Raw genomic sequence first — 22000 nt, 5'->3', positions numbered from 1 at the left:
CTCTGTTCTTCTTCCTCTTTCTCTCCTTGCCTTTCTCTTTTCAAGACTATGCTAATATCTAAAAGATGATTGAAACATCGCAGTATTAAGAAACATCGAGTGTAACTTAGGTATGTTACATGTGAACATCAAATCATAATTTTTTATTATATTGGCCCAAATCTCTGACAGCAAAGAAGAGCCAATACATAATTCTAAGATTCTAGGAAGACTTAACAGAGGAGATGATGTTGGAATTGGGCATGGAAATATAGAAGGAAATTTCTGTAGGCAGTGAAGGGGAAGCATATTTTCTAGGTAGCAGAATTGCAGGAGCATTAGTATGATGGGTTTGTGGAACATAAAGAACTCTGGTATGGTTTTCCATGTTGGAAAAATTAAGAAACCAGGATGAAAAGGAAGGATGAGGCCAGAGTTACTCATGCTGAAAATAAGAATATGAATATGAATGTAATTCATATGAATATGAATGTAGTATTTTCTTTAATTAAAAGTTAATAATTATAACTACAAAGTACTTTGAGTTATATTATTCTAGGATTATAACATATGATCCTTTTTTACATAGTAAAAATTTAAATATACTCTTTTTTCTTATTAATTAATTAATTTTAATTAGGTTAATATTACAGCAGAATGCATTTTGATTGATTGTACACAATTGCAGCAAAACTTTTCATTTCTCTGCTTGTACACTATGTAGCATCACACCATGTGTCCCTATGATAGTGATGTCCATCTCATGTGAGTTACTAATTTCAGACATCCAATCCAAAATACCAATTGATTACAAATTTCGGTAATTTCAAACATATTTTTTTACTTCATTATATAAACATTTGTAAAAGTCTCCATGGATTTTCTTTATCTTTAATCATTCAAGTCCATAGATAATTAGTTTCTAGATTAAGAAACAAAATTTAAGTGAAAAGTGCTGTGGATATATGGTTATAGTGCAGTATTAGAGATTAGTGGATAATTTGGTCTTTCTTGATGCTCAATTTGATGACTAAGTGGTAGCTCTAGTATACATTAAATATAAACTAGAAAGAATTTACTTATTTATATAGTATTTTCCTGACAAAGTAAAACCAATTCAAAATTTTCTAAAAATAAGTTCTTTGGTTATTTTTGTCTGGCTTTTAGACTTATGGAAATGTTTCACTTGCTCTTTGTTTTTAGACATATAATATTATTTCTCTATTTTATAAAATAAGTTATATTTTCTTGTTTCTGGTTTTGCATTTTCTTTGTTGTCTAATCACATATTTTTTGGTCTTGACACTAAAATTTTGACTATATGGAAGAAAAATGGTAAGTTATTTTATGGACCATATGTGGATGTCTTTAAAAATGTTATTGGAAGTTTGTCTACAAGGATTTTATAAATTTTATCTTTTCACAATACAACATACTTCTAAGTTAATAAAGAACCTTTCATATTGCTTGCTTCCATTTATTGCCTGACATTGAACTCTCTTTTTATTTTTTCTGCCTGAACTATAATTATAAAGCAAACAGATCTTAAGTGCTCTACTTTCCATTTTAAAGTTTCCATCAAACTGTGGTTTGGGAGTGGATAGAGAACTTTTATGAAATTCTTTAAGTTTTCTAGTCTGCTTGAGTGATTTCACAAATAAACAGTAAAGGTTCAGTAATTTCATTTATGAAAGTCACTTGGAAAAATAATTGGTTAATTCAGGTGTTTTGTCACAAATAAGTTCAGTCTTTTTTTTTTTTTTTTTTTTTTTTTTTTTTTTTTTTTTTTTTTTTTTTTTTTTTTTTTTTTTATTAAAGAGAGAGTGAGAGACAGAGGGGGACAGAGAGAGAGAATTTTAACATTTATTTATTTTTTTCTTAGTTCTTGGCGGACACAACATCTTTGTTGGTATGTGGTGCTGCTGAGGATCGAACCCGGGCCGCACGCATGCTAGGCAAGCGCGCTACCGCTTGAGCCACATCCCCAACCATAAGTTCAGTCTTATAAAAGGATGTTATAAAGCTTATATTTTTATTTTTCCATTAAAATATTATATTTTTAGAATTAAGTGAAGGGTGTTAAAGGAATTAAGTGATAGTTTTAATCTGAAATTTTATAATTATTGAAAGTTTCCCACCTTACCTCCCAATCAGAAGTAGAAACTTCTCATTTGTAAGACTTCTTAGAGTAAGTATTAATGAGAAATAGTGATAATTTCCTTGCTTCTTAATCTTTTACAGAGTACTGTAGAACAGTTCTAGTTGAACAATTAGACTTTCTGCTTGATGAGGGCATGTGTCTTAGCATTAACAGTGGATTTATAAAAATCAATAAAATATGGGACTAGGATTCTGGCTCAGAGGTAGGGCACTCGCCTAGCATGTGCGAGACCTGGGTTTGATCCTCAGCACCACATAAAAATAAATAAAATAAAGCTATTGTGTCCAACTACAACTTTAAAATAAATATTTTTTTAAAAACAATAAAATATAAGGGTATTCTTCTCATTCTGTGAGCAGAATCTATCCTGTCATTTTGCAGGTACAATTTTTTGTTAAAAGCATACCAGTGATATTCAAAAAAAGAGAAAAATATATCTATATAAGATTAAGAGCCACAAAGGGAAAGTTTTATAAATAAAACTTCAAATCAGGGAGTGGATTGGTGCTGATTTTGAGATAACTTAGTGTTGTCATAAAAACTAACCTTGTAAAATACTCAGGTTGTGGCAACCCTCACTTATTCTTCTGTTTTTTTCTAGGTGGGGTTTCTTCAACCAAAGTCAAGAGGACCAGTTAAATAAGTAATCTAATTCACTATATCATCAAAACACTTGATAGATTCACACTATACTGATAACTAGGACAGTGATGTTAATTGGTTGTGCTGAGAATGATGTGAAGTGCCTTTTGTTATCACATGCCATTGTGGTTCTGTTATACAGGAGATGAGTGCAGTCAGTAGTAGAGATGGTGATTGTTCCCTGAGTGGCTTCTTTCCAGTGTTTAGAAAGATCATGCAAAGTAAGAGTGATGATAAAAAGAGTAGTACATATGAATCATGTTATTTTAATTTTGTTATGTTCCAATTTAAAATATGACTATTAAAGGCCATCATGGTCACTCAGGTTTTATTCTCCGGGTTGCTTTTCTATGATTCATTTTGTGTAGTATTTAGAGCAGTATTAAGAATTGATGGTCACAGATTTTTTTTTTAAGAGTCTGATCTGAATGTAGCATGTCAACTCTGTTTTAATACTTTGTACTTTTCTTTTCAAAATTATACCATCTTAGAGGCAAAAAGCAAAAGAGAACATATGATTGAGCCTGACAGTTTATATACCATGATGAGTATATTAATGTTTATGGGTTTGAGCTAATTTATTTTAGCTTCAGCTTCTATTAGATCCTTTGATTTTAGGTAACATTTTTATTCAGCTTTGTGTTCACTTAAAAAGAATAATGGAACTCAGACTTGAAGTGGGTCTCTTGTGCTAAATAATACAGCACAATTTCATGACTACCTCAGATTAGAACAGACTGTATCTTGATCTATAAATCAAGCATATGCATCTGGATGAAGGGCAGCAGTAAACAGAGCCAGTCAATCTATGTCTGGTTTGAACAGACTTAACTAATGCCCTTTTTTCACCATCAAAAATATTGTATCCTTATTAAAAGATCTTTCATCTGCCATAACAAAATCTAGAGTTTAAGTTGTAATTACTGGAAAAGCAACTTTAATATTTTTTCCTCCAGAAAATGAAAAGCAGAGAAACTCCTGTTTCCTGACAACATGTCAACTGTTACAAATGGCTTTAAGCAAAGAAAATGGAGTCTGCGTTTTTAGTACAATCATACTAGTAAAGACATGATGTCTTGCTGCAGTATTCCTGGAGGCTAATTTATTTGTTGCTTTAGAAAGAAATTCTGTTTCCATTAAAATTATGTCTCTGGGTAGGTGATTCATAAACAGAGGATTGGAAATGGAATCAGTCTCTTGAGCCTATTTACATTCTTAATCATATGCAGCTGTTCAGTTGATTGGGGATTTTGGATTTTTCAAAGGCAAAAAGAGTATTATCTTTTGTGATTAAAACCTTAGATCATGGTTACCTTAAAACATCACCAAGTAACATAATTTAAAAAAACTAAGTTTTGAAGAAGGTGGATGTTCTTTTAGTGCACAGGTTATCTCTTTTAAGATTTTCTGAACTCAGCATTTAGCACATTTTTAAAAACCTTGCCTTTGATGCAAAACAGCTGTAGCTGTTTTGAGTGATATAAACATTCCCCCTCCACATCCCCCATAGTCTTATGCTTTCCAGGCTTAAAGCAAAGGATTTAAAACTTTGTAATTTTTTTCTTATCATGCATCTCCCATAACCGTTACCTTTTAAACTAAATAGCACTTTTTTAAAAAACTTACAAGATGAAGCTGCAACTCTTACTTGAAGCAAATAGCCTAAAAATGGTTGAAAACATTAACCATTAAAAAATAGTATAAGTGTAAAATATAGTAGACTAGCCATTAACAAATCTTCAAGTGTGTTTTCTGCTTAGGATGTGCTTGGCCAGTGCAAATAATACAAATTAATACATGTTTGATAGATATTTGAGTTGAAACAGGCAAGCCAATTACATTTATTTTTTCATTTACTTAATGGGAAGATCCTTCCAGTTTTCTAACACTTATAAATTGCAGCTCCTTTTTTTCTGGATGCTTTTGTGATGATTGTCTATGAGCTCTTTATCTCAATAATGTTCAGAGAGATCATTTTGCATCATCATTGGTAAATTTCCCACATCACAGACATTGTATTCACAGATTAATAGCTATTTCTTGGCATTTTGTATCTGAATAACATCATTTTCGTGTAGCTTTTAATACAAAAGTAAATGAGTGCAAGCCCATTTTTGAATAATTTTTGCAGTTGTGTGGCAAGAGGTCAGAGGTGGGTCAATCATGTTGAGTTACAGAACTTTTTCCCTATAGAAATTTTCCTGAAGGAACTCAAACAGTACATTTTCTGGTGGAGTTGAGCAGAACTTGATTTTAGACTGAGGGAAACAAGGATAAAAATATAATCTGTGGCAGAAAAAAATACACTTAACCTAATTTAAAAAATTTTAGCAATATATGCATTTGATGGTCTTGGATATTTCTGAATGTGTCAACTTTTAGTAGCATCTGAGAAGATATTCAGAGTTGGAGTTTACTACTTCTTTTGTTTGTAAAACATATTGTTACCCACAAGTTAAAACACAGGAGAATAAATATTTCTTAAGCATCAATTCTATGCTTTTAAATCTATGGCATAAAATTTAAATGGAATTGAAATTAAAATTGGCAATTTCCAGTACATTTTTGATAATGGATTTTCTTTCTGTTACTATGAACTTATTTTATATCTCTGGTTAAATTTCATTAGTCACTCACTTAGTAAAAATTTAATATTAGCATTTGGAAATGTAAAAATTAATTATTGCTCATGACTGTGCTTTGATCTAGGCTGAAATTATGTTTTTCTTTTATCACTCTATAAAGTACTTATAAATACTCTAGGAAGAAGTAAGCTATTTCTATTTATTGCTTTGAACAAAGGTTAAGGATTTCAAATAATGCAACAGATTAATTAATTGCCTAAAAATTAATTCTTAATGGATCATGAATTCTAACTAAGTTTTCACATGACTTTAAAAAATTGTCAGAGGAAACCTGGGACAACAGAAACTTCAGACTAAAATGTGCTATAATTTCATATTGGGTTCATGCTTGTAGATACCCATTTGGTCTTACATGCATTTTCCATGAAGAGTATGAAATAAATTGCATGCAAGAGTCTGTCTTTGGTTTAGCACAGTATTATGTTACATGCATCTGCTCTGTATTTTTAACCTAGTTCTCTTTGCTCTGTATTTCCTGCATACTTCCCCAGTGGCCAATACATAGAATGGTCTGTAGAATGCAATAATCTTAAGCAAGTTCTGTGACACTAAACGTTGTTAAAATGCAATTCAATTGTACATAGATTTCCTATAGCATTTTAAGTGTTTAAATAAATAAAAATGTTTCTTTTTATTTATTTTCATTCAATTAATCTTAATGGCTTACATTATTTTGAAAATAATGCCTAATATGTATTAAAATTATCTATTTTCCAGGAAATTACTTTTGCTGGAGTATCTTATTTATTTCTTACAGCTCACCTGTAAGTACTCCCACATATATTATCATTTCTTAGATTAGGAAACTGAGGCACATAGATATTAAATATTTCATCCCAAATCATGTAGCTAGCAAATGGCAGAACCAACATTTACATTCAGATTTTCTGTCTCCAAACATACCTTAAAGGAGACTAAATGAACACTTTGCAGTATATTAATACAAAAGGAATACTACTTGGTAGTAAAAAAGACAAACTGCTCATACATGCAATAACATGGGTTGAGGTAAACAGAATATCAGATGCTCTCCATGAGGTTTACTCCTTGATTTATATGCTTTGAATAATTCCTTGCAGTGTGAGTGCAGCAAATCATTATGGCAAGACAGCACTTGTTTTAGGGTCCTTTAGAGAAATAAAAGCAAACCTCTCAATTATAAGAGATTGATAGACAGGAGATTTATTATAGGCATTGGCTTATGTGATTATGGAAGGCTGAGACATCCCAATATGTGCCATCTGAAAGCTAGAGAAGCAAGAAAGCTGGTGGTGTAATTCAATTCGAGTCTGAAGGCCTGAGAACCAGGGGAACTAAATAGGTGCAACTACTAATCCAAGGCTAAAGGCCTTTCTGGGACTGGGGTGAGGTTGGGTGTCCAGTAGTGTAAGTCCTTGATGCTGAAGGCCCTGAAAAACAGGAGCTCTGATGTAGGAGGGCAGGAGACTATGAATGTCCCAATATTTTTATAAACTGATTGAGGAATAAAAGATTTTACAAATCTATTGTGTTCCTTATTTGCTGACTTAACCTGCCTCAGTTTGGGCTGCTAATAAAGTCTATTCCAGAGGCTGGGAATCTGAGATCAGTGTGCCAGCATGGTCAGGTTCTGGTGAAGGCACTCTTCCTGGTTTGAAAATAGTAGACATGATCTCACTTGGTGGAAAGCAAAGACAGAAAGCAAGCTCTTGCATTCTTAGCTATTATAAGGTCACTAATCCCATCAGGAGGGCCCTGACTTCATGACCTACTTTTCTTCCAAATGCTTTCACCTTTAAATGCCATCACATTAGGGATTAATATTTTTAGCATAAATTTTGGAGTGAGACAATCATGCAATCATCAGTCCATAGCATATCCTTCTAGGAGTATTCACATTTTAAGGGAGAAACTTTTTATGTAGAACCCAAAGAAGCATATCCCCCCGCAGTCATCCTGATATTTCTCAATTTGTATGATGTTAACTCTTATAGCACATTACCTACCCTAAGTGGGTTAAAATCAACATTATCCAGGCACTTAATTTCTGTGTTGGAGAGGCAGACCCTAGAGAAGAAAACACAATGATTATTAGCAAGGATTCCAGCAATCATATGGAATTTTTTTTTGGCTATGGGGATTTGAGATCAATCAGGAGGAATGTGCAAGGTGAGGCCTCACTTAGTTTCTGATTAACAAAGCTAAACTAAGGGAAATTGTCTATGAAGGAAGGGAAACATTGCAATTGTGGCTGAAAAAGGGTGCAAATTAAGGGAAGGCAGGTAGCTGAGAGTATGTGTTTTGGCAAAGGTCTTGCATGCAGTGGCAATCAGACATTAGTATGTCTTGCCACTTTAACTCAAAGTACGGAAGAGATTTTGGCACAAAATGGAGTGCTTACAAGTTCCTTTCTTTTGCTGTTCTAGGAATAGCTGACCAAAGAGGAGGTACATGAATAGAAGAATAAGAACTAGTTATTGAAACATCCAGTTATCACTTACGACTAATACTTCTTTGTAAATTAAAAAAGAGCTTGTGAGCTGGGTGCCATGGCACATGCCTGTAATCCTAGTGACGTGGGAAGCTGAGGCAGAAGGATGGCAAATTTGAGGCCAGCCTCAGCAATTTAACAAGGTCCTGAGCAATTTAGTGAGGCTCTGTATGAAAAATACAAAATAAAAAGGGCAAATTTAAGTCTCCCTGTTATAAAAAGCATTCTTCACCAACCTGTACCATTGACCATCAGACAAGACACTACTTGGGCAATGACTCATATTTTCTTTGAGTCAAAATGGGAATTTCAGAAATTAAATTTAAGTAGAGATTTAGACTGTAGAAAGGTTTCTTTCATTCTAGTCACTATTTAAGCTGGTGAAAATGTTTAGAAGTGTATTAATGAAAATGTGTAAAATATGAAATATTCCATTACTACAAAATGAAGTATCATCTAATCCCATTTAATTATGAATTTTCTTTCATTTTACAGTTGATTTTTTAAAAATCACTGGACTAAAGAATAAAATAGATGTTGACAGACCCAAGAGTAGAAGATCATACTACCTTTGGACATATGAAATGAAGTCATAGCTGGAACCAATTACTTTCTGTGTTTTCTGTACAAAGAATTTTAATATTTCAAGAAAGTTCTGAAACAATGAGAGGTTGTGGGTTCCAAGGACACATATTTTAAGTGGCACTGCTAGTTAGGAGCAAATTGGCAAAAGGTTTATTTCAATCTACTGTTCTTTCTTTAAAGTTGTCATTTGTGATCTGAGTTATATGCAGAAAACAGGAAGTATAAGACATAACTGTAAGGGCAACCTTCATGTAACTACTATTACACCTTTTTTCTTATATGGTTAAAGGTGACATCTCTTAAATTAGTTTCCTCAGCATAGACTCTTAAACTGCCGAGGTTATAGGATAGTTCATCCTTACACTAAATCAAAAGTACTGATGCTTAGCAAGTCTTCCAGGCAGAGTTAGAAAATGGATGGTTTTTCAAATGATTGTACCTTGGGCCAGGTATTGCATGTAATTTATTGTGGCCTATCTCTCTTATTACCTCTGTAATAGATTCTTACCCTGTTTCTACTTTTTTTTTTTTTTTTTACCTCCTGCTCAGGTTCAATCCCCAGTCTTAATTGCTCCAAGCTGTTTATAGCCTCAGAATAGTGGGATGGAGGACAGTTACTTAAGCTGGTAGTAAAGTAGATTTGTTTCTTCAGGCCAGGAGATGTGGAAGAACATTTGTCCTGTAAAGTTGAAGGAAGAAAAAAGGGACATCTTTGCTTTCAGAGGTAAGGGCATGTAAACTCTGATTAAGTGTTAAGGAAAAGGGGTAATCATTTGATATGAGCATGAAAGATGGTGACGATAAATAGCCATAGGGGGACATAACTACTCCTGGAGAGGATAAGATCAAAGTGAGTATGACATTTTTGAGGAAAAATTTCCTAAATGCTATAGATATTTCCAGTTCTGATTTAATGCAAGATCTATTAATGAATTTGTCAAGACACCTATTCTTAGGACAATTGAAACACATAAGTGAAACACAATATAAGGAAAACATATCCATTCAAATGGAGAGAACTTATGACCAGTTATCTAAAACATCCACCACAAAAAAGAAAATTTTAGTATGTATGAGTAAATGTGATATGTCTTTAAAGCAAGATTTATTACTTCTCTTTTTATATTCCTGAAGTAGAGAAGAAGACAGTTTATGAATGTTTCTAAAAAAGGCCTTATAGAGCCATCTTTTCAGAATGAATAACTGTTCCTTATACTAGTGGGAGAAATCTGGTGGATACTCTCTGAGGACAGTATTGGAGAATACTATACATATTTAATATATCAGATAACTAGTTTCTATTACTAAAAGAGAACCTTGAGTAAATTATACCTTGACCATCACTTCTTCTGGGGCATTATATTAGTATTTTGTTCCCTTATTACTTTTTCACTCTAGTTTGCACTTTGTGATCCCAAACAACCAACTTTTGTTTAAGAAGCAAGCAAATGAATTTTTTCTGCTTAATGGGAGCGGTGGGTTCTCATCTCAAGTTTTTCAGTATCCACAGAAACTTAGCCACAAGCCAGAGATATTCTGCATGATTCTCACTGCCACGCCTAAAAGTCTGTGCAGATCAAATGTTAAACTCAGTTCCCTATATAGCATAACTGTCAGATATTATGCATGGAATATAGGGGTAGGAGGTATCTTACCATTCTGGATCTTAAAATGGGTCTCAGAACATTTGGTCTCAGAATATTTGCTACTTTCAAAGTAGTGCGAACACATTCTTTTTTTTCTTTTTTTGAGGAAATTTTAATGGTTTTACAAACACGGATGATACTTGCAAACAAAGTCAATGTTGTGGTGATATACTTTCCTGAAGTCAAATTTGAAAAAAAAATTAAAACAAATTAGAAATATCTAAGAGTCTTTACACAATTTATACCTCCAGTATTCGAATTGATGCAAAGAAGAAATGCTCTGTACACATTTCTAAAGGGACACAACCATAATGTTTATAGCAGCACAATTCACAATAGCTAAACTGTGGAGCCAACCTAGATGCCCTTCAGTGGATGAATGGATAAAAGAAATGTGACATATATACATAATGGAATTTTACTCAGCAATGAAAGAGAATAAAATCATGGCATTATAGTTAAATGGATGGCTTTGGAGAAGATAATGCTAAGTGAAGTTAGCCAATTCCCCCCCAAAAATGCTGAATATTTTCTCTGATATAAGGAGGCTGACTCATAGTGGGGTAGGGAGGGGGAGCACGGGAAGAATAGATGAATTCTAGATAGGGAAGAGAGGTGGGAGGGAAAGAGAGGGGGCAGGGGATTAGCAAGGATGGTGGAATGTGATTGACATTATTATCCAAAGTACATGTATGAAGACACGTATTGTGTGTCAACATACTTTAAATACAGAGATATGAAAAATTGTGGTATATATGTGTAATAAGAATTTTAATGCATTCTGCTATCATTTTTTAAATCAATAAAAAAATCTGAAACTTGAAAATCAACATTATCCTAATGACTTAACTTTTCATCCAACTTCAGTAAACTTACTCTAAATAAACCTAACAATCAAAAGGAAAATCTGATTACTCAAAGAAATTATCTTCTGTTGTGATAGTTAGCATCTCATCCCAAAGTGACATTTTCTGAGCCTGAAAAAAAAAACAAGTTCAGTTTAATTCCAAAAATAAATTAGAGAGGCCTTCATTAGTGATTAAATACTGATCAATTTGCTAAATAAATCACAGAAATACTTTTTAAAGTACTCACTACCAATCCTTATCTTTGATATTTTATTTTCTTGTACTCAGAAATGAAGACTGCAGTTGGGAACTGGTAACTAATATCATTAAACAACCTTGGGAAAAAGGTGAGCATGGACCATACCTCCTATTCATTTCTGTTTTCTTTGAAGACAAGGAAGTTACCATGTTTGAATATCTTATCAGAACTTTTTATGCTTGGCTTTCTCTGTCTGCCTCCTTTAGCTCATAACCTTATTTTGCTCCTTGCTCCATCCCAGTCCTAGTGATCATGTCCAACTAGGCTGTGGTAGCAGCTGCCATATTTGATGTAATTCACATAAAGACTAACTTGCCTTCTGTGCCATTCTTTTGGTGCCTTTCTCTCTATTAGGAAGTATGGGAAGTCAAGTTTGCTTTTACTCTTCAATCCTGAATTTTTTTTCGGATGTTTAGTACCATCAATCATTTTGTCAGATATATTAGACTTTTGTCTTTGCAAACATTTTTGGTGACTTTCAAGTCATAGCACTTAGGTTGTTCTGTGGAACTATGCATATCTTGGCTTGAAGGATCAAACTAGCTGGGTATAACTGCTCTAGTTTGTGCTGGTGAGCTCCTGGGCCCTGGGGTTGCTAAACTGGGGAGTCTTAAACACAGAGCAATCCTCTGGGGACCCACTTTGAAACATTCTGCTCTATTAGATCATGCATTAGGCTAGACTTGCCAGATTTTGATAGGTTGTGGAGTGCCAAGAAACCTACAAGAATTGTATCTTTTCCAGGAATCGGTCATCTTGTTCATTAGGTGGAAAGACCAATGTGATTCTACAAGTATTGTGTATTCACAATTCAAAATGTTTCATAATGTTTCTAGGATTTATGGGGTTCAGTGAGAAACAAAACTGTGTTTATGGAGTCTAGCTTCTTGATGCAAAAATATATTCCTTCCAGTCTTTGGATATGTTAATATTGCTATATACTCATTATTGCTGGCAAGTCAAAAGCAGTTATCTTTCTCACTGGAGCAACCTTTAGCTTAGGTTGAAATAGTCTTTGTTTTTATTAATGATCCAATTAATGATGGAAGTATATTATATGATTGCCGCAGTCCGGCTGCAGCAAAATAACCGGGGGGGTGATGAACAACTTGTGTACGTTGATACAGCAGGAGTGGAAGCCGTTTATTGTAGGATAAGAGCAGTATTTATACATTCCACACAGCTTATCTAATTAACATTAACTAGATATATCAGTTAACCAATAAGAAATCTACACACTTAATGTCTCGCTGGCATTACTTCACAAACCACTCCCTCTGGCATTTTGCTAGGTGCCATCTAGATTTGTTTACGAGCTCTAACATTTCTCTGGCAAAATGCCAGGCGCCATCCTGACTTGTTTACAGACTCTAACATATGATGAGGTGGAAAATTAGGGCCTCTAGCTTATGACATTTTCTTCTCCTGACAACAGGACTAAACAGTGTCCTATTGATTGAATTGATAGATTCAGTCCTTCTGAAGACAGTAGATAAATTTTTACAAATTATAAAATGTTATAAAATATTTGGGTCATATTTTTCTACTTAGAACTTTGTAAATATTGTTCTATTACTTTCTGGCACTACTGGTTGCTGGTGAGATTCTTAGATTACTTTAATTAGCTTCTTTCCCTCTGTAGTGACTCATTTTGTTTTCTCAGAAGGGTGGCTTCTTTAGTTTACCACTCTTAAAAAATTCTTATATATATAATACTCTTCAAAAAATTTCTGTATTTAACATATAAAAATTATTGGATAACAGAGCACACAGATTAACTATGTAAGATCTATTTTAATCATTCATTTGTGCTTTTATTCATTTTAAAAATTAACTCTAGGTTTTTAAATGGAATACAATATCATACTTTTAACTTAAAAATGAAGACCAAAATGTTTTATTTGCCCACCAGCAAAATTTCCTCCAATAATAACTACTTATGTGAGTTATGTTTGAAACTTCTGAGATTGTTTCTTTCACCATTTGACTTCCTTTATGAGGATTATAAAATCCATAAACAACCAGTGCATATTGGACAAATTTGGTTAACTAAATGGCTCCCTAACTATTATAGAAACAAATGGAGATTCCATTAAGGCAAAAACCTTCACACAATGCTATTAGTTTAATTTTAACAAAAACCCCTTATCTTCTTTAACTTCTTTATTGAGGACTTATGGAAAGGGTCTCTTAGAATGCAGGTTTCTCAGCTTCTGCTAATATTAGTGGGTAAAGCAAGGAGAGGAGAAAGTTTGCCAATATGGTGATTAGAAAGACCATGACCTTGCCATATATGGATGAGTTTGTTGGGATGAACCCAACTATTAGGTATAACAAAAAACTCTAATTTAAAAAAAGATAAAAAATAAGGAGATTAGTATAATAAGAAAAAGAAGAAGAAAGACCATGATCCTAAAGTCATACAACTCAGCTTAAATGTTAGCTTTGCCATTTACTAACTATGAAAATCTGAAAAGTTATTTAACATCTTTTATCCTTGTATTATTCATATTTATAATACAATAATGATGAATATATTGTAAGAATGAGGTGGAATAATGTATGTAAAGCATCAAGAACAAAGAAAGGACGCAATATCAGTTACCATTTCTTGAGCAAAGTGAATACCAAATATGTCTGTGAAGAAAATTTGGTTTTAATTTTGACCCTCTAGTACTCTACTTTTCTGTGGCTTTTAATAATGAGATGTCAATTTTACGACCTGGTAGTTTATCTACCAGAACCTAAGGACCCATCTTTATTTAGCTATTAAAAAAAAAAAAAGGCCTTCAGAAAGCAAAAGTGATATTGCCTCAGCAGTTAAATGTACTATTAGCATAGGAACAGTTACTAAAGGAAGGACTTTTTTTCCTGTGGGTTTTCAGAGTCATTCAGATGAAAAATCTTAGGAATTTCATGTGTACTGAAGCCTTGAATAGTTTATTTCTCACTTTTATCAAAAGTGTTAAATCTGAAAAGTATTAAGTTAGAAATTCTTTGGGTTATGTCTGAAAATCATTTAATATTTTAGATTATTTGAAAACTGTTTAATCCATCTATTCTCTAGTCCTTGGGACCTATAGGTGGGTTTCAACAGGTCAGTACACTCCCTGAAATCATATACAAAGCCAGTGTTCTATATATTTTGTGCTGAGAAGTCTATAGTATTTAAAGATTCTTAAAAGGTTTCATAGCTCAAATTGAATTTAAATTCCAAGCTACTCTCATAATTATCTTTGAAAAAAGTTAGACCAAGAGAAGATTATTTCATTAGACTATATTATTTTAGCCTGATGTGTAATAATCTTCACTGAATAATGCTTTAATAATATGCCTATATGATTTAATAAACCAAATAATAGCCATATTTTTCCCTAGAAAATACTATAAACATAATTGTTGATAGCAAAGTTCAATAATTACTTGTGTCTCACATTCGCATATACAAGTTTCAATGAAAATTTCCTTTTAGAATTCAGTGTCAGAAAAATCTTAGGTTTGTCTTAGTATCTGCAATTCCAGCTTCTTTTCCTCTAATTAAAAAAAAAAAATTAAGGGGAATGCAACATGGCGGCCGGTGAGGAGACAGCACTTTCAATACCTCCACAGTAACGGGATCAGAGAGACCATAAATACACCTACATGCGACCTGCTGAGGAACTTCTAGCAAAATTCCGCTGAAAGGAGACCTGCCGGGAATTAGTAAGTCTATTGGAGGGGTCAATTTGTCTCAGATGAGTGAATCTTGGCAACGCGGACCAGGGGCACAATCCCGTCGGCCGCCGCCGAACTGCCGCTGCCCATGTGTTGCAGCGAACATACAAACAGCCGCTGCCTGACTGGGCCCCTGCCAGCCCCACCCCCACCTCCACCCCCACCCCCGCTCGTGTGAACAACTCCTGCCACCCGGCTCTGCAAAAGGCCCCGCCCACACGGTGAAAAGGCCCCGCCCACCCGGCTCTGCAAAAGGCCCCGCCCACACAGCAAACAGGGCCCCATCCCCCGGCTCTTCGAACAGCCCTGCCCGCATGGGGAATCAGGAGTGGCGTGGGACCCGCCGCGTGGACCTCCCGGCTACCGCTCCCACCAGTGCTGACAACTGAGGTCTCTTGCACCAGCTCCTGGGGGCGTGGCTACCAGAGGGCAAGCAAATTTGCTAGGGGTTCTCAGCCCCAAGCTCTACAAACTTAGGGTCCAAGGGAATGGCAAACAGGGAGAGTGTGCCCAGACGTCCATGAAAACAGGGCACACAGGAGCAGCAGACCTGGCGAGTAGCCAGTATTGTGGTGAGCGTCACCAGTGAGCGGGGCCTAGCTCAAGGAAAAGTGGGGAAGTGACTAGATACAAGAGAAGGCCCTAGGCACTCAGGATTGGAGAACCGCCCAGTCCGGGAGGAAGAGCTGTTGCATAGTGATAGGCTCCCGCCTACTGAGAGGAGAAGTTTAGCCCGGTGGGCACAGCTCCACCTAATGGAAGAATAGTGAATCGAACTCTAAGACTGCATTTATTAAATTTTTTTTTGTTATTGTTTTTTAAAAAAAAATTTTAATTCATTTTATTTTATTTTATTTTTTAATTTTAATCCTCATTTTTATTATTACTATTATTATTTTTTAAAATTCTTTTTAATTTCTATTTTTTTCTCTTTCTTCTTTTCTTCTGTCTTTTCATTTCTTTTCAATTCTCTTATTCCCCCTTCCTTGAATTCTACCTGTTTACTCTCATTCTCTTTGGTGACTTCTTCCCTTCATGAGCAGCATGAAAAAGCAAGGAAGAAAAGGAGTACAAACAATGCACGACAGCCTAAATATTCAGGAGGATATAGAGCCATCAGAAAAATGGTCATATAAAGAACTCAAGGAATACCTTAGACATATGAAATGGAACCTTAAAGAGGATACGAGACAGCAAATACAAGCAGCGAAAGAACACATTGAGAATGAATTACATAAACAGATAAAAGAAGAAGTTAAGCATCTTTATCAGGAGATAGAGACTATAAAAAAGAATCAAACAATAATCTTAGAAATGAAGGAAATTATAAACCAAATTAAAATCTCAAATGAGAGTATCACTAATAGTGTGGAGCAAGTAGAAGCCAGAACGTCAGATAATGAAGACAAAATATATCATCTTGAAAAGAGTCTAGCCAACTCAGATAGGCTGGTTAAAAATATGTGATAATATTAAAAAAAACAAATTTAAGAGTCATCAGGATAGAGGAAGGGATAGAGATTCAAACCAGAGGAATGAGTAACCTACTAAATGAAATAATTACAGAAAACTTTCCAGAAATAAAAAAGGAAACAGATATACAAATTATAGATGCATACAGGACACCGAGCATACAAAATCACAGTCGACCATCGCCAAGACACATTGTTATGAAGATATCCAATACACAGAACAAAGAGAAAATATTAAAAGCTAAAAGAGAAAGGAGGCAGATTACATTCAGGGGTAAACCAATAAGGTTAACAAAGGATTTTTCATCACAGACGCTGAAAGCAAGAAGATCCTGGAACAACGTATTTCAAACACTGAAAGACAATGGATGCCAACCAAGAATTCTGTATCCAGCAAAATTAAGCTTCAGGTACGACAACGAAATAAAAATCTTTCACGATGAACAAAAGCTAAAAGAATTTGCAGCCAGAAATCCAGCATTGCAAAGCATCTTGAGCAAAACACTACACGAGGAAGAAATGAAAAACAATAACCAAAGCCAACAGTGGGAAGTACCTCAGTAAAGACAGACGGAGGGGGGAAAGCTAATCATGGAGAAACAAACTAAATTAAAAAAAAAAAGAGATAAATAATCAAACATGGCTGGAAGTACAAACCATATATCAATAGTAACTCTAAACGTTAATGGTTTAAGCACTCCAATAAAGCGACATAGGCTGGTTACATGGATTAAAAAAACAAATCCAACAATATGCTGCCTCCAGGAGACACACCTGACTGGAAAAGATATACATAGGCTGAAGGTGAAAGGTTGGGAAAAAATATATCACGCACACGGTCCTCGCAAGCAAGCAGGGGTGACCATCCTCATATCAAATAAAATCGACTTCAAGACTAAGTTAATCCAAAGGGATAAGGAAGGACATTATATACTGTTAAAAGGAACCATTAAACAACAAGATATAACAATTATCAATATTTATGCACCAAATAATGGTGCTGCGAAGTTCATAAAACAAATTCTCCTCAAGTTCAAGAATCAATTAGACCACAACACAATAATTATGGGTGACTTCAACACACCTCTCTCACCATTGGACAGATCCTCCAAACAAAAGTTGAATAAAGAAACCATAGAACTCAATATCACAATCAATAACCTAGACTTAACTGACATATATAGAATATATCAACCATCATCAAGTGGATATACCTTTTTTCTCAGCAGCACATGGATCCTTCTCAAAAATAGACCATATATTATGCCATAGGGCAATCCTCAGTAAATATAAAGGGGTGGAGATAATACCATGCATTTTATCTGATCATAATGGAATGAAACTGGAAATCAATGATAAAAGAAGGAAGGGAAAATCCAATATCACATGGAAAATGAACAATATGTTACTGAATGATCAAGGGGTTACAGAAGACATAAAGGAGGAAATAAAAAAATTCTTAGAGATAAATGAAAATACAGACACAACCTATCAGAATCTATGGGACACAATGAAAGCAGTTTTAAGAGGAAAATTCATTGCCTGGAGATCATTCCTCAAAAAAAGGAAAAACCAACAAAAAAATGAGCTCACACTTCATCTCAAAGCCCTAGAAAAGGAAGAGCAAAACAACAGCAAATGCAGCAGAAGGCAAGAAATAATTAAAATCAGAGCGGAAATCAATGAAATTGAAACAAAAGAAACTATTGAAAAAATTAACAAAACTAAAAGTTGGTTCTTTGAAAAAATAAACAAGATTGACAGACCCTTAGCCATGCTAACAAAGAGAAGAAGAGAGAGAGCTCAAATTACTAACATAAGGGATGAAAAAGGCAATATTACAACAGATGCTACAGAAATACAGAAGACAATTAGACATTATTTTGAAAACCTATATTCCAATAAAATAGAAGATAGTGAAGATATCGATAAATTTCTTAAGACATATGATTTGCCCAGATTGAGTCAGGAGGATACACACAATTTGAACAGACCAATATCAATGGATGAAATTGAAGAAGCAATCAAAAGACTACCAACCAAGAAAAGCCCAGGACCGGATGGGTATACAGCGGAGTTTTACAAAACCTTTAAAGAAGAATTAATACCAATACTTTTCAAGTTATTGAAGGAAATAGAAAAAGAGAGAGCTCTTTCAAATTCATTCTATGAGGCCAACATCCCATTGATTCCGAAACCAGACAAAGACACCTCAAAGAAAGAAAACTACAGACAAATATCTCTGATGAACCTAGATGCAAAAATCCTCAATAAAATTCTGGCGAATTGGATACAAAGGCACATCAAGAAAATTGTGCACCATGATCAAGTAGGATTCATCCCTGGGATGCAAGGCTGGTTCAATATACGGAAATCAATAAATGTTATTCACCACATCAATAGACTTAAAGATAAGAACCATATGATCATCTCAATAGACGCAGAAAAAGCATTCGACAAAGTACAGCATCCCTTTATGTTCAAAACATTAGAAAAACTAGGGATAACAGGAACTTACCTTGACATTGTAAAAGCTATCTATGCTAAGCCTCAGGCTAGCATCATTCTGAATGGAGAAAAATTGAAGGCATTCCCTCTAAAATCTGGAACAAGACAGGGATGCCCTCTATTGCTGGTAGCAGGCCTTCCCTGGCCCCTGGGGCCCAGCCCCCAATTCCTTGTTCTGCATGTCAAAGTGGCCAGCTCACAGGGTCATGATGCAGGCTTGTGGTTTCATGTTTATCTGCCTCAGACATATGTGCCTTTTTGGGAACATCTTGGCCTTCTCGGAGCTTCCTGATAAGGGATGGTCACGGTAACCCGAGAGTAGCAGGTCTTATTCCTCCCCTGTTTTGGCTAAATTTCCACTGCAGTTATAGAAAGTATATAAGGGAAAAAACTTGGATAATAAACAGCACACATGCCTCCTCCTGGATGAAGAACCTTGGTGTCCTGTGTATTTTTTTTTTAAACCTTGACGTCCCTCGCCGGACTCGATTCCTGAGGCCGGACGCGGCATCTGGAGGTCCCCACCGAGGTCCGGAAAGCAGGGGTAAACGGACGAGGCTCACCTTCTAAGGGAGAAGGGGGAGGATTGGTATAAAGATAATTTAAAGAGACAGGGGACGTACCATGGGTAACTCAACAGTGAAGCTTCGTCTGGCCAATGAAGTTAACGAACTGTTAAGCAAACAAGGAACAGGAATAAAAACCAAGACAGCAACCGAATTCGTTGAAGCTATAGCCCAGGCTTGTCCTTGGTTTCTGACAGGAGGCTTTTTCAATAACAGTGATTGGGATTTGGTAAAGCAGGATATCCAAAAGTTGTTGAGGGACCAGGGTCCGGATAGATTCCCGATTGCTACTTTCTCTCTATGGAGATTGGTAAAGGATGCTCTTTTAACTTATAAAGTGAAGATTAAGGAGCAGCTTGCTAAATGTGAACAAGCCCTTAATCAGGTCCAGGAAGAGTAAATGGCAGAGTCCTTACCCCTTTCCCATTATTCTTTCACATCTCCTTCTTCATTCTTAGATCCACCCTAGCCGCTCTCAACCCCACCTTCTCATCTTCCCCCTCCCTACCAGGCCCACAGAAAAGTCTTAACTGACCTTCTCCAGAATATTCACCATGGCTGATTTTAGGACTTTCAGCAAAAGAATCTCTACAAAAAAGTTCAATGTAGATAAACTTCCTATTTTCATGTTGCCCTGTTTTACTTGGCTACTGTCTGAGAAAAATCAGCACTCCAGGTGCTGGACACCCCCTTACTAGTTTTTCACAAAAATATGTAAACAAGGCCTCTGGCCTTGAGCTGGGCTTCACAGTGCTGACTACATTTCTAAGATAAGGGAGTTACTAACTGGGCTCCATGGTAACAGCTGGCAGGAGGAGGAACTAGAGGGTCAATTGAGGAAGTCAAGATTTAAAGCACCTACGGCCCCGATTGCTGTTGCGCTCCCTCCTTATAACCCCGATTGGGATGAGGACATCCCCCAAAAGGGGGGGGTGTTCAGTGGCAGCCTAAGACGGCCCAAACTTTTCCAGTAATTGAAAACCTGGATGCTGATGGACAGCTGGCCAGAGTGCATGTTCCTTTAGCCTTTAAGGATATTAAACAACTAAAGGAGCCCTTACTGAATCTTCTTTGGATTGCAACCTTGGGACCTTGTGTTGCAAATAGAATAACTCAATTCATTAAGGACCAGATTAACATTTTAACCTCCAAGCCAATACAGGTTCATTACCAACGCCTGAAGATGGATGACTCCGCCCATGAAGTGTACTTATGACCCATCCGGAGATGAGATGTAACTGGACAGGAGCCAATACCTGAGCCTTCCTATGTGCCTGCTTTTGCCCAGGTCCCTAATTACCCTGCTGACTTGGTGCCGTCATCCCAGACCCTTATGTTCAGAAAGCTCCCTGGTCATAGCTATCCCACTGGCAAAGATGATGACTGGGATCCGCAGTTGTGTCCTGCTGGCCATGACACCTTAACTGAAAAGTGTCCATTTACGTAGGACAAGAGCTGATCTTGTAGTACCCAGTGACGAGCAACTTCCACGCTTGCACTGCAACCTAAGCCAGGGGAATGGGGCCTCCTCAGAGATGGGTAAGCAGTGCAGGGGTGGTGGACGACCTAAGACAGGGGCTACTTGATTCCCTTTGACATGCAAAAAACAAAAGAGGGGGACTTGCTGGTAGCAGGCCTTCCCTGGCCCCTGGGGCCCAGCCCCCAATTCCTTGTTCTGCATGTCAAAGTGGCCAGCTCACAGGGTCGTGATGCAGGCTTGTGGTTTCATGTTTATCTGCTTCAGACATATATGCCTTTTTGGGAACATCTTGGCCTTCTCGGAGCTTCCTGATAAGGGATGGTCACGGTAACCCGAGAGTAGCAGGTCTTATTCCTCCCCTGTTTTGGCTAAATTTCCACTGCAGTTATAGAAAGTATATAAGGGAAAAAACTTGGATAATAAACAGCACACATGCCTCCTCCTGGATGAAGAACCTTGGTGTCCTGTCTATTTTTTTTTTTTAACCTCGATGTCCCTCGCCGGACTCGGTTCCTGAGGCCGGACGCGGCACTCTATCACCACTTCTATTCAATATAGTTCTCGAAACACTGGCCAGAGTAATTAGACAAATGAAAGAAATTAAAGGCATAAAAATTGGAAAAGAAGAACTTAAATTATCACTATTTGCGGATGACATGATTCTATACCTAGAAGACCCAAAAGGATCTACAAAAAACTACTAGAACTAATAAATGAATTCAGCAAAGTGGCAGGATATAAAATCAACACGCATAAATCAAAGGCATTTCTGTATATCAGCGACAAAACTTCTGAAACGGAAATGAGGAAAAACACTCCATTCACAATATCTTCCAAAAAAATAAAATACTTGGGAATCAACCTAACAAAAGAGGTGAAAGATTTATACAATGAAAACTACAGAACCCTAAAGAGAGAAGTAGAAGAAGATCTTAGAAGATGGAAAAATATACCCTATTCATGGATAGGCAGAACTAACATCATCAAAATGGCGATATTACCAAAAGTTCTCTATAGGTTTAATG

The 22000-nt window shown here is 35.8% G+C and overlaps 2 long non-coding RNA genes across 4 annotated transcripts in view; one reads left to right on the top strand and one right to left on the bottom strand.

Moving 5' to 3' along the window:
- The window catches only part of LOC110598054 (uncharacterized), a 98599-nt gene that overhangs the window by 20671 nt on the left and 55928 nt on the right, over nucleotides 1-22000 (top strand). The window contains exons 2-5 of the long non-coding RNA XR_013424203.1: nucleotides 2742-2783; nucleotides 6145-6191; nucleotides 9135-9206; nucleotides 11265-11323. This is a non-coding gene — a long non-coding RNA (uncharacterized LOC110598054). The remainder of the gene's footprint in view (nucleotides 1-2741; nucleotides 2784-6144; nucleotides 6192-9134; nucleotides 9207-11264; nucleotides 11324-22000) is intronic.
- LOC144365585 (uncharacterized) lies at nucleotides 1999-20451 on the bottom strand. Of its 3 annotated transcripts, XR_013424206.1 has the most exons (6): nucleotides 20031-20451; nucleotides 19553-19601; nucleotides 11044-11105; nucleotides 9021-9161; nucleotides 7413-7473; nucleotides 1999-6554 (listed from the first exon to the last, which is right to left on the bottom strand). It is a non-coding gene; the product is annotated as an uncharacterized LOC144365585 (long non-coding RNA). The 3 variants fall into 3 exon arrangements; XR_013424205.1 differs by lacking the exon at nucleotides 1999-6554 and having other exon boundaries at nucleotides 6584-7473; XR_013424204.1 differs by lacking the exon at nucleotides 1999-6554 and having other exon boundaries at nucleotides 6584-9161.

Source organism: Ictidomys tridecemlineatus, chromosome 7, assembly GCF_052094955.1.
Source record: "Ictidomys tridecemlineatus isolate mIctTri1 chromosome 7, mIctTri1.hap1, whole genome shotgun sequence".
NCBI classification, from domain to species: domain Eukaryota; kingdom Metazoa; phylum Chordata; class Mammalia; order Rodentia; family Sciuridae; genus Ictidomys; species Ictidomys tridecemlineatus.
Note: the sequence above shows the minus strand (reverse complement) of the source record. Positions and strands in the feature narration are given on the sequence as shown.